At 40.2% G+C, this 13,284-nt stretch overlaps 1 protein-coding gene across 6 annotated transcripts in view; it reads left to right on the forward strand.

The window, feature by feature from the left end:
• The window catches only part of GRIP1 (glutamate receptor interacting protein 1), a 590,760-nt gene that overhangs the window by 417,015 nt on the left and 160,461 nt on the right, over nt 1-13,284 (forward strand). The gene's annotated exons all lie outside the window — the stretch shown is intronic.

Genomic DNA, 13,284 nt, shown 5'->3' on the forward strand with positions numbered 1-13,284 from the left:
TTCCACATTGTGTGTTAACTCTCTACAAAGGAACCCCTGTTCCTATGTATGAATTGTTTGTGGTCATCTCAGCCGAGAAATGTTAGGCATTGCATGAGTGTAATATAAGGAAAGTGCGCGCATGCACTCTGTTGCTATAAACCTGGAAGAAAAACAATTACCTTGTCTCACCTATTTCCAATTGGCTTATCTTTGCTGATGGCAGAAAAAGCAAATGTGGGAACTGTATGCCTGCTTTATATTTGTAAAGTTTGTAATAGGGCTCCATGCTCCACAGTCTGAATGAGAAGGGATCATTCAGTGGATGTGCATCGTCTGTAAGTTTGATAGACATTACTTACAGAACAGCTCACTCTCAAATTACTCGGAGGGCTTACAGAGTGAGAGTTCAGCCTTTGCTTTGTACTTCATCTCAGTTACGCTCAACTGTGCAATACAAGGAGAAAATTCTGGGGTCAAAGGAAAAAAGGAAATGGAAAAAGATGGTTTAATTATGCAAGTTGCTTGGGGCTTTCTGGTATTTCTCCACCAGATCTAACATCTTCTTTTCAATTCAGCTTGTAGATATTTAACAAAGGTGGCAAAGCTTTCTATTTGGTTTAACAAGGAATTTTTTGACCTAAAAGATTTTTAGCTAAAACCTCTCATAATTGTAATTTTAAAAGTATCCCTCGAAATCGCTTTCTAAACGGAAGATGTCGACAGGAGTAGCACCAGCAGTACTTGCATATTTCAGTTTTATGATCTCTGTTTACATAAATGTGACATTTTTCAGATAACGCACAAATGCTTTTACTTATTTCAAGCAATACATCCCTAATTGTCAAAGAAGCAAATATCTGAGTTTTATTGTACCCAGAATAGCCATTATGCGTTGTTTACTCTTTCTATCACAATAAATATTGAATGTTTTGTTAAGCCTGTCTTAAGCAAAATAGAAGCTGCTGAAGGCTGTGGTTGTACAGTGGAGAAATGTGAAGGCGGGCTGCGCTTAAAATCGGTACCCAAACTGTTCAATAGATCTCCACACACGTGCATAACCTTTGCAAGCTACTTCTTTATGCAGTGGCTGTGTAGACAGTACATGTCGAATGGTAACCGTGCCCACCTCTACAGTGTCTGCTGTGCTGTGCTTGAGTTGTTCACTGTGGACCATTGAGATGAACTAATTTCTCACATTGCTCTTCTGTTCTTGTGTAAGCCATAGACCTGCATTACGTGTTTGTAGTCTGTCTCCAAGTGAAATTACAATTTCTCAGAAAGCATCTTTTGATACAACGTGGCAGTCCTAAATGTAGAATTCCAAGATCTATGAATTATATAAATTAAAGCACAAATTTGCATATAATTTCTAAAAGTTGAAGTTTCTGGAATATTACAGAAGCTCTTTGCCCTCTTGGGTCTTGCCGTTAGCTCTAAGCTCCTTGTCATTCTGCTGCAGGGCTCAATAAGAAGTCACTGGGATAAAGATGGTGATCTCCAATGTCTGCCCACTGTATTTTGCCTGGCAGAATGAGAGAGGAGGGATGTCTTGGGTTGAGGGGCCCTTTTAGATCTCCTGTTCATATGTGTACTTCTTCTTAGGAGTGCTCATAAAGAGGTACATATGTATGGGTGACTCCATCTATGAAATATGTATGTGTATCATATGTATATATGTATATGTTTCTGTGTATATATGCATATGAGGGAGGTATATACACCTTCCTGTTTTTCTCATATAGCATGGATATACACTGATCTAGAAAATATAAACAGTGTTTACATTGAAAAATACTGAGTGATTTGCCTGTCAAAATTGGATTTCATAAAAACCTGTGTTTCAAAATATACTGTTGGCTCAGAGTTAAATGCTTAGGAGTACCCTTCTAAAGCTTTGACATTGTGATTTTAAAATACCTTCAGGCAAATTACGTAGCAGATGAGAGCGAGTCAGAGGAAGTTTCAGTTATCATAAATGAAGCCCCTCTAAGGTATCGGTGCTAATAGAATCCAATATCGTTTTACATGATTACTTTCATGATTGAAGTGTCCCAAAGCAGACCCAAAATTCAGTAATGAAACTGACAAACAGTGATGGAAAGAAAGGTTTCTTTTATTCTAGATGTTTGTAAATGTCAGTAACTCGTTAATTGGAAAATTGGAAGAGTTCTGCTGAGTATAATGCTACAAAATCAGTTCAAGATGAAACATTCACATTCTGTGGAGTTGAATTGCATTTTCCGTGTTTGTCCTAATTAACTGTAGAAGCTGACTCTTTGTTCAGGCAAGATTTATGAGAAAAAGTAGTGAAGTTGATGAAGTAGACATAACCCAAGGAGAGTTAGACAGGCAAGTAATTCGTGAGGAAATTGTATGTCTGAATAGTTTGTCTCAGAAGCAAATGAAGATAATTTGATAATCTTTGGACTATTAAATCTAGATACCTTGGTTTTAATTTTTATTTTGCCACTGACAAATTAAGTCATAATAGACCGTTTGACATCAATGAATTTCTCCAACTAAAAACTCAGCAAATTGTAGACTCTCTTTATTGAGGCAGTGCAGCAATATCAGGAAAAGAATGGTCTTGGGGTCAGGCAGACCTGAGTTAGAAGCATGTCTCTGGCATTTATTAGCTGTTTAGCCTTGGATTTTTAACTTTCCTGAGATTGTTTTCTCTTGTCTAAAAATGGAGATAATAATATCTATGATTATAAAAGTAAATCCCCCCTAAAGGAGTTCGTACGTAGAGAGAAGCAGGTTGGTGCTGGTGAGGTAGTATGACACTGCTAACGTGGAAACATTTTTGTTGCTGAGGGATCTCTGAGGGCGCTGTCACTCAGCTTCCCCATCCACCAGACAAAGGATGAAACCACCACCGCTTGGACTCAGACCAGGCCTGGTGCCTTATTTACACTATTTTATTCGATCCTCACAGCAATCCTGTGAGGTAGGTACTATTTACATTTTATAAATGAGAACACTGAAGCTCAGAGAAAAACGTAACTTGTCCAAGGTCACCCAGCTAGTAAGTGGTGACCAGTATGAACTGTGAAAGTTGCATTACAGTAAATTCTGTGTTAGAAATGGGTTTAGTGTTTTCTGTACGAAAATGATTTCTGCTCTAACACCCTTGTAAGGTTTTGTCTGTGTTGATCACTGCCTCTCACTGTAAAGCCAGAGAGGAGCCAAAGCACGGCTTTAAACAACGAAAATCACAGCCTCCCTGGATTCTGACAGCCATGATAAATCCTGCTTTAATCATGCATTAAAAACACATGTCATCTGTTTGATGAGCGGTTATCTGCTGTTGCTTGACCTAGCAAGAATTAATAGAGCAAAATATGTGACAATCAAGGCATGTGGATGAAATACACTATTCCCAAGTCATCCAAATGTGATTCTTACCCCCCACTCGGGGGCAAGAAGGTGTTGGTTCTAAAATGGTGTGTAATGACACTGGCTCACACTTGGAAATTGGGCATAAATCTGTGAATTTTCAAAACGATAAGCTATGAAAAAAGGGAGTTCAGAGAGAGGTCTTGAAATGAGCCAAGGCCAGAAGAGATGACAGTCTTGGAAAGAATGGCTCATGAGTGTTAATCACCTGGGTTTCAGAAGCTCCCTGTGACATTCATAAGTCTAGCAAAGACCCTGCAGCTGTCCGCCCGGTAACTCTGCTACACAGAGCCACTCTGGAATCTGAGAGCTGAGATTGCCTCCCCTCTAGTCTGGAGCCTGGCTATTTGTAGAGATGGGCTTGGAGAGCCGGAGGGAGAGGAAAGACAGACTCAGTGGTCTCCTTTGCCAACCTCACAAGCCACACCGCCATTTTCTTCATTGCATCTCTAGGTGTCGCCTGGCCCAAGATTTATTTTCTCCCTCTAGCTGCGTGAACACTAATGAAAGGTTTGAAATATTGTAAACAGCAGGTTCTGAACATGTTGTCTGGAATACTAAAGGAGAAAATAGAGTGTCCCACTCTTTATTCGTTTTAAGATGATAAACCACTTGTAGGAACCAGTTCATAAATGCTCTATCAGTAGAGAAAGGTTGGCATAGAGTAGGAGTTAGAGAGATAAATTCAGCCAGGTTTCATCTCCTAAAATGCTCAGAGCTTCTTGGCTAAAAGGTGTTCTTCCAAGTGATTGGTTTATGTGCCGGAGAGAACCTTGAATCTTCTATCATAAATTAAACCAGGAATTCATGACAAGGAGGTGAGATCTGAAAACTGGGAGACACGGTGTTTTCTTTTCTCAGCTGAAATTCCAGGAGATCCTCAAATGCAGCCTCGCATCCCTCTCTCACTGATATATAGTCACACCAAGCACACGCAGTAGTGAGTACTGTCAGGAGTGCCTCTCCTTACACACACACACACGCACACACACAAAATTCCAAAAAAAGTCTGTGAATCACATTTTGATAAATAGTCTATCATGGTGTTGAAGAGCACAAACTCAGAAGTATAGTTCTGTAAGAAATTATTTAGATTACTTGTGGGGAAACCAATGGCATTGATGTATAATGAAAGAAGCATCTAAAAATTTTGTATGATTACGGTTGAACCCTCGTTCTTCTTCACATGACTTACATACAACCCAGGGGCTTGACCCCAGGCTCACTTTTCCTTCCATCTACTTTACTCTCTGATAACTCATGGCTTAATCCTTTTTCTCCATTGCCACAAAATCTCATCTCTTTTTCCATTGTTTTGATTATTAATGAAAATAGACTCCTGGAAAAAGCTTTGGTTTTCCTGGGCATATTGTAGACATCCTTTGGAGCTGTGACTCCAAGGCCACCACGCACTTCAGACATGAAAGAGGGTTTGGAGTCACACACTGGGTTTGGGCACGTATAGGTGGTCACATGTGGTCCTTGTGCCTCAGTCAGATCAATGACCCTGGGAAAATATTCTGTGCTCCTAGCTCCAAAATGTTACTCAAGGTTATAAATTTATACTCTTCATTTTTCCCTTTCCATTACTCCCGAATGCTAGATATAGACACAGATTTTCAGCTTGTATATTGGAAACTAAGTCTGAACAGTGGTAGTAATATTTTTTTTTCAGTTTTCATTTAGAAATTTGTCAGCAATTGACATTTTTTTCAGTTTACACTATACTTGGTTAACAAAAAAAGAGAGAGAGAGAAGAAGAAGAAAAAGGACAGAGACTGAGCCACTGGCCAGGTTTGAAAGTTGTAAGTTGTTCTGCCTAAGGTATCAAATTTCATCATGTCACTGATTGCCGGAGTGATGGGAGGGCTTTGACGGCTTTTTACTGCATAACCAAACCCCACAGGTCTCTGGGAATCATCCTTTTTCCAACGACATGCAGTGTTCATTTCTACACTGGCACCGGATTTAGACCTCTTAAAATAAAGTCATCCTGATTGCATTTTGCTTCCTCTTATTTTTTCCATCAATCTTGACCTCATTCTAGCAAGTATCATACTGAAATTTTCTAAATATAGCAACCTTTGCAGTAATATCATGTAGGAGAAGAGTTCTTGGAGAGCCCTGATCTTACAAAAAGCTCCATCTTTTTCTCTACAGTTTACATTAGAAATGCAAAACGTGTCCCAGACGAGAAGCAAAAAAGAAGTGATTTAAGTAATGGAGATATAATCATTTAGTTAGTGAGGTTTTGAAACTGTGACCATTGTTACTAAAACGTTAAAAAACCACTCTCAACCTTTTCAAGGAAGACATTTTTACCGTTTTCTTTTATGAGTTATCTCAAAAAATCTATGTACTATTTTAAATTTTTTCTCCAAAATTTACTTTAAGTTGTGATCAATATTTATCAATTTCTTAATTTCATATTATTCATTGGTCAAAAAAATTGGGGGAACCTTAATTTCTCCAAATGTCTTATTTATTTCTATCAATCCTACCATCCAGTTCTATTTGCTGTTACAGAAAATCACTGATTCTTATGACCCGCCAACAATACTCAGATACGGTCTAGCCTGTTTCTACCCACATAAATGCATGCTTTTTCCTGAAGAATGGTGCATTTTTAAAATAAGAATTCAGAAATGTGGTTTTAAATAGCCAATACTCACTACCCTGAAGTAATTCTTATTTTTCATCAGATTATTATTCTAATCCTAAGACCTTGTTGAACCTATGCATATTTTATAATGTCAAGATATCGAGAATGTCAGCTGGCATAATCTAATGGTTCAACCAAAGATTTAAAGCATATAGCCTCCCTACATAAAGAAAATATAGAAGCTGTACTGAATTTAAGATTTTAAATTTTTAAATTAGGATCTGATATGGTATTGAAAATGAGCTTTATGGAGTGGGGTCCTTCCCTCTAGAAATCTTGACTCTTTGGTGACGAGGCCCATCTGTGACTCTTGCTCCTCTGCCCTTGCTGGAAACAATACTAAGAAGAAGCCTAGGAGTTATCATTTGTGATTCAGACACATGAGCAATAGGAATGCCAGAGGCAGAAAATGTGCAATTTCATGCTCATTAATTTCAGAGAGGATTTACAAATTAACCTGGCTAGAGAGATTCCTCTTCCATAAGGCTCGAAGGCATCAGTGAGCAGCGCAGTTACCACATCCATTTCCACAAGGTTGACCGGATGCTGGGAGGCCACAGTGGTCCTATTTATCCCCATGTGGAGGTCATAGTCAGGTTCTGTGCTGGAGACCTGTGTGGTTGCAAGAGTTGTGCAGATGAAGGAAGCGACTTTGTGTCTGAAGAGTTTAAGGAGATAGTGCCATGGAAGGTTCTTCTCCCGTGTCCCTACCATGAGGCAGGACATAACGTTTCATGCTCAGTTGTCCTTTATAGCTAAGGGACAGTAACTCAATTCTGTTTCCTCTCTCCGCCCTAAAGTCTAAATCAAATAATAGATTATTATTACAGTCAATCAATTGCTCCAGGTAATCTGACCTCAGGTGTATCCAGTTACTCCCATAAGTCAGCCATTTTAGGACTGTTAAGGGATTTAAAGTGGATCAAAAGAAGTTGGAATTCACTCAAAATCATAATATCACAACAGTTTCATTTCCATTTGAGGAAATCATTCCATAAGCAATGTGGAAATCATAGTATTTGAGGCCTGGCGATACTGTTGAAGCCATTCCACCAGCTTCTCTGTGGGCTTCTGCTGACACAGTCGGATGAGACATCAGGAGGGATGTGCCCTCACCACCTGTGGAACTGCTGCTGGTTGTCTCAGTTGGGGCAGGGCTTTCCAAACTTTACTGTGCATCCGAATCACCTGGGTTTTTGTTAAACGTGCACTCTGGTTCCATAGGTCTGGGGTGGGGCCTGAGAGGCTGCATTTCCGACAAGCTGCCAAGTATGCGCGTGCTTTCTCATCAAGGACCACATTTTGAGTAGTGGGGAGTTAGATAATGGAGCCGTGAGGAGAAAAATGGTCTGCTGAGAGGGGCGTACAGCGATAGGAGCTGCATGGTTGGCATTCTTTTCAGCTGTAATATTTAACCCCTGAAATGGCTATGTGATTGTGATCAATATAATTTTAGAGGACATTCCATCATTGTGAAGAAACCACTGTACATTTATTTTTTAAATGAAGTTGTGCCCTATTTGGATGATTCTTTTTTAAATGTTCAAAAGCAAAAGTCCTGGTCCTCTTTAAGAATATGAAACACATCTGTGTCTGATTTATGAAACTATAAGGAAACCTGCAGAGTCAAGGATAGACATTAACGCCATGCAGGTGCAAGATGATCCATGAAAGAGAGGAGGCACAGTAGATGGTTGGAGGGGAAATCATCTCTTAGTAGGAGAGAGACTGTAACAGAGCAGCCTGCTGCCTCTGATCCTGCCATCAAGCTCAGGTCATTCTCTCTCCCTTCTGGTTTAAATCGAGTTGTGTGGACCACTTTATCCCGTGAGGGAAGGAGATGAAATTAATTCATTCTCAATGATCAGTGGTAAGGCACTATCGTGTCATAGCATCGACAAGCCAAAGCAACAGAGCTGCAGACCCGGCAGGACCCGGAGGCTTCTGACTCCAGGAAAGATTGAGATGCACTTTTTGTTTGGCTCTAGAAAAACAGGGTTATTTTAGTCAGCGATTAAGACCTATTTAGGACTGAAGAAGAGTCTTTTGCATTTCTTTAAATTATGCAGGACACTGTGCTTATAGTTACACATTATTTTAATAAGAAGAGAAAGACATCCTTAAGTTCTATCATCAAAACCCTCTGACAGCTACCCTTCAGGAACTCTTGCTTAAATTTTAGAGTGTGCCATCAACTACCAAGGGAGCAAACTGAGCTGGAGGTCTAGTGTCTGAAAGAGAGAAGCAGCCGACCTGCACTGTGCTCCTGCTGGGCTGGGATGAAATGTTTACGGGCCCTGAGTACTGAGAAGATGATGGTCCCACATCATGCAGAACTTCCGTGTTAGCTGAAAGTTAAATAACCTATTTCTTGACTTTTCTGATTGCAGAATTCGGGATAAATTCATTGCAGTGGCGCTCCCTGTCTCCTCGCGTGCCCCACCTCCACCCGTACCCTAAGCCTGTGCTCATTTTCCCGCTTGGCCGGTGAAGCACGTGTTCTAGTCTCAAACCTATGAAGTAATAAGATTCTGCAATCACCATTCCACTTAAACTTTTATTGTCTTTTATCCACTTTAATTCTTAGTTTGCACATAGTAGGCACTAAAATTTGCAGAATGTAATTGAATTCAAGGGACAGATTATTTCTTTCACAATGGATCTCATTTTGTTCGTTCATGAAATAGAGTTTTCTTCTGAGTTCGTAATGACATGCCTGAACATTGTGGCACGAGCTGCCTGTCTCCCCACTGCCAGGAAACAGTCATAATGTTTAATTGCACAAAATGCCTTTTTTTCTAATCAAGAAGTTAAGGGATCTGCTAGCTTAGCAGGTGTCTCGATTGTGCATACTTCATTGCTAGGAATTGTTTAGCACAGGCTGATTAGTCTCAGCCAGAGGAAATTAATTTTTTTTTCTTCCACAAAGCCCTGAACACAGCTCGAGATTCTTGAGACCATAATCATATCCGGTTCCTTTGGGAATCTCAGGCCCTGGGAATGGCAGAGGCCGGAGATGGAAAGACAAGAACCAGCCTGATTACACATGGATGCTATTTGACGCCAGGCAGATGTTCAAGGTTATCAGAACATGAGGGGACTTGAGTCCATTCTTCCAGTTCTGGCTCTGGCGTGGGCTTTGATTGTGATGCAGAATGAAGCGCTGGTCCTCAGGAGCCTGCCATTTGCTTTCCAAGTTTATAAACACCAGCCTTCGTTGGAACATGTCATCAAAACAAGTGATCTGTGTTTGCCTCTCCTGTGTTGGGCACACGAGGAGACTGGTCAAATTGAGGGGAATGAGAAGGACAGATGGTGCCACCCGTTGTTCTGCTTCTGTTTTAAGAATATGCTTGACTAAGCATTTTCTGTGTCTCTGTCACAGTGTCGATTCTCCATTTAATGGAGGGCACTTTCCTAGCCTCATGGGATGTCCCTGTAGAGGGGACCCATGCTCTTCCTTGTTATGACGAATATGCAGCCTTTGTGACACTGGGTGGCCATCATGTGTGGCAGTGATTATCTGGCTGCTAAGATGTCATTAGGAATGGCTGACAGTTCTGATGCCCTGAGCTGCCCGTGGCGATTACTTGTGGCCTTCACTTCAGTGAGCAGTAGCTCCCTGGCTGAACGGCTGCTTTGCCCCTATGGTGATTTCAGTAAGGACCGCCTGTTAGTAGGATCCACCGTCAAAGTCAAGGCCGGGAATCTGGTATGAAAATCAGAATTCTTTTGTTTAAAGGTTGTTCGATAAATACCTCTGTTGTCTAAATGAAAATTAAAGAAAATATATTTTAATACCAGTTTTATAATGAATCACAGATTTTTAACATACAACAAGTCAATACTTGATAGCTGATGGGCCCTGATGTGACTTGAGAAGGAACAGGCTTTAAACCTAGAAAAAGAAAGTCAGAGGTCCAGAGGACTCATCACAAATGTTTGGCTTTCCTCAGGTTGCTTATTTACAATAAATGCTGGTTTGAAAGGTGGGATATAATCCAGGCTTCTATCAGAAAATACGTGAAGAATGCATACGCTGTGGCAGGGATATCATCTACTGGTTGATTTGGTTTTTTTTCCTTGTGACTTGACCTATTTTTTAATTCATTTATGTAATTGGATGGAACTCGAACGTCTAGTCAGTGTCTCCCTGATAAAACAAAGGGGAGGGATTCACATAGATCTTATCGTTCAGAGAAACTTCAGAGGCCCTTACTGAGGAACAGTGAATTGTATTGGCGTTTCTTTAAGCTTTTGTCTTCAGAAAAGTAAACTCAAAAATAGAAATTGGGAGCCAACCCCGATGGCCTCGTGGTTAGAGTTTGGCGTGCTCCGTTTTGGCAGCCCAGATTCGGTTGCAGGATGCAGAACCACAGCACTCATCTGTCGGTAGCCATGCTGTGGCAGCAGCTCACAGAGAAGAACCAGAAGAACTTGGAACTATGCACAACTACGTACTGGGGCTTTGTGGAGGAGGGGAGGAGAAGAAAAGGAGGAAGACTGGCGACAGATGTTAGCTTAGGGCACATCTTCCCTGCGAAAAGAAAAAATTATATATATATAAATTGGTCCTGAGGTGCAATTTAAGTGTACTTCATTTTAAGCAAACAAATATGGTGGGGAGGGGGATGAGATTTATAAACACACAAGAAGAACTGGCTATGATTGCTCATTTTCATAGGCTTCTCCATAGGAATTAACTTACATCATGCAAGGCCTCTGCTGGGGTGAGATGTCCAGCCATTACCTGCCTGATACAGAAACACACACCTGACAGCCCATCATATCTCACTGTCCATCCAAGAGGAAATAACATAAAGAGGAAAGAGCATGGGAGTAAGAAGAAAAGAAATTCAGTCTCAACTCACTCTAGATATGTGTCCTTCTGTAAATTCCCCTCCCTGGGCCTCAAGTCCTGACTATAAAATGAAAGACTGGTCTAGATCATCCCTTATAATCTTGAAATTCTAGCGATATATCCAGAAATCTCCCTTAAGGGACACGTGAGAAAACCACAATAGAAGGCTCCATAGCTCTCCATGGCTTAATGCTCAAGGATTAAAAATGTACCCCAGACATTCTTGTCCTCTCCTCTCCTATTACGGAGCCATCAGCCACTGATTCATTCAGTGTCTTCCTTCCATTTCTATTTCCAAACAAAGTTTGAATCAAGAGTTAACTTTGAGTAAATCGTATTAAGAGAGTTGATGTCCATTCTGTGATGGGTAGCTTTTTATAAGAGGCCCATGATTCCTCTTAGAGGTTTAAAATAAAGAAATATTCTTGGGAAAAGTTTCTTTAAAAACAAGTGTTAAATGGTGCCATGCTGCTCTGGTGCTGTGCTCTCCTTTACTCTCATGAAAAACGTTGCCAAGATTCTGCCTCACTTCTGTTAGGAATTACTGCTTTCACCTTGGTTGACTTTGGCAAACTATTTCTTAGATAATATTGAACTTATTTCAGTCTGTCTTTTAGCCAATACAACTTTTGGCTTCTAGATAATTGTTTACTTTCGCCTGTGCTTAGTAAGGACACCCTTAATACTGGGAGTGAGGGTGGGGCGAGGGCGTGGATATGTAGAGGCTGGCCAAGTGGCCCTCTATAATTCAGTTCAACCTTTTAAGGATATGCATAACTAGACTTTCTCAGCTCTACGTCAAGGAAATTGTTTTCAAATATAAATGAGAAAACAATTTCACCAGGGTTGACTACTTCTGTAATGCAAACTGGGTAAATTTCTGAAGAAATGACCCCTTAAAATAGAGTATCAAGCGCAAAAAAAAGCCAGAGTCTTCTGGGCAAATCTCTTACTGGCCTTTAAGAAACCCCACACCGGATTCAACCCAAGACTTTAATTGGCTGGACTCTTGACAAATTAAAAACTAAGGCAAGCTGGTATGCTTCCAAGATGCTGTCCCCAACACTGGTTGTTATGATCTATGTCTCCTGGCTCCGTGCTCTGTACTCGTAAACACACACTTTCAAAGTCTTGGATAATAAAAGGAAATATATTTGTAAATGGGTTTTACAAAGAATCCAGATTTAACATGTGGTAAGTGTGTTTTAATGGGTGCTATATAAAGCATAGTGCTTGGTTATTAAATCCACATTGAGAAAACCACTCAGGTGCTCGGGTGGGAGTGGAGGGGCAAGTGGAGCCTTGTCGTGTGGAATGCTTCCCTTCTGTTTTGTGGTTTGTGATTGTGCTCAGAGTTGCACTTGCAAAGAGAAAGAGTCCAAGAGCTAGGAGACTGCTTCATGAGCAAAGACGATGCTCCCGATTGGATTGGTAGCTGAAAGTTGCTCGTTTGTCTTCATGGTTGGAAGAATATAAAAAATTGTGTGACAAATGGAATATAAACATGAAACAGTGTGACTTCCATTTTTTAAGTTAATTGCAACTTACAGCAGTGTTAATATTTCCTTTTTGTCATTGCTGGATAGAGATCTTGTTAGTTTTATGAAGAAATTGTGAATCATTTCAACCCAAAAGTACATCCTGGAGAGGAGTTGAGTTCCTCAATTTTGAAACAAAAACCACTTAGTTGGGAAAACTAATGTTTTCAGATGACAAAGCCTTGTTGCTGAATTAAATCCTTGTTATATTGAATAGTTTGCCATGAACAATATGGTTCTTTTTAATCCTTTAGTGATTTCCTATTACAACAACAACAAACAAACCTTATAATGCGGCCTGCAGTAACCTTTGGGTCATGTAGATGACTAGATATGCTGGATAATATGTTACATTATGTCTACTTGGGCCATATACATCCTATTCTTGAAAATGTTTAAGGCCACTCAGACATCTCTTTCACTTTATACAAATGCCCCATGCAAACTAGGAAGAATTCTTCCTTTCTATTTTATAACCCTAATATTTCCCATCCTAGAGTATTACTGTTATATTCCAAGCCAGATTAATTTGTTTTCTACATTTAAAAAAAATCACTTTACTTAGAATTTGATGGATCCTTCACCTCTATGAGCTCATCAGCTAGTGTTTTGCTCATGCAGCTTCTTGCCTAACTCTCAGATGTACAAGCTTTAGTTCTTCTGTCTTTTCGGTTACTCTTCTATGATTCTGCAGTTTATTTTCATCTCTTTCTAAAAGAGGGCAGATCAGCTCGTTGCAATATGTGTCTTCTTTTGCCAAACCATCATTCCTTCCCTGTTCTCCACCTAACTTCTCTTGTCTTGCTCTGAATGTCCCCGTCCCTCCATTTTGTGCTGGATGC

Source organism: Equus quagga, chromosome 1, assembly GCF_021613505.1.
Source record: "Equus quagga isolate Etosha38 chromosome 1, UCLA_HA_Equagga_1.0, whole genome shotgun sequence".
Taxonomy (NCBI): Eukaryota; Metazoa; Chordata; class Mammalia; order Perissodactyla; family Equidae; genus Equus; species Equus quagga.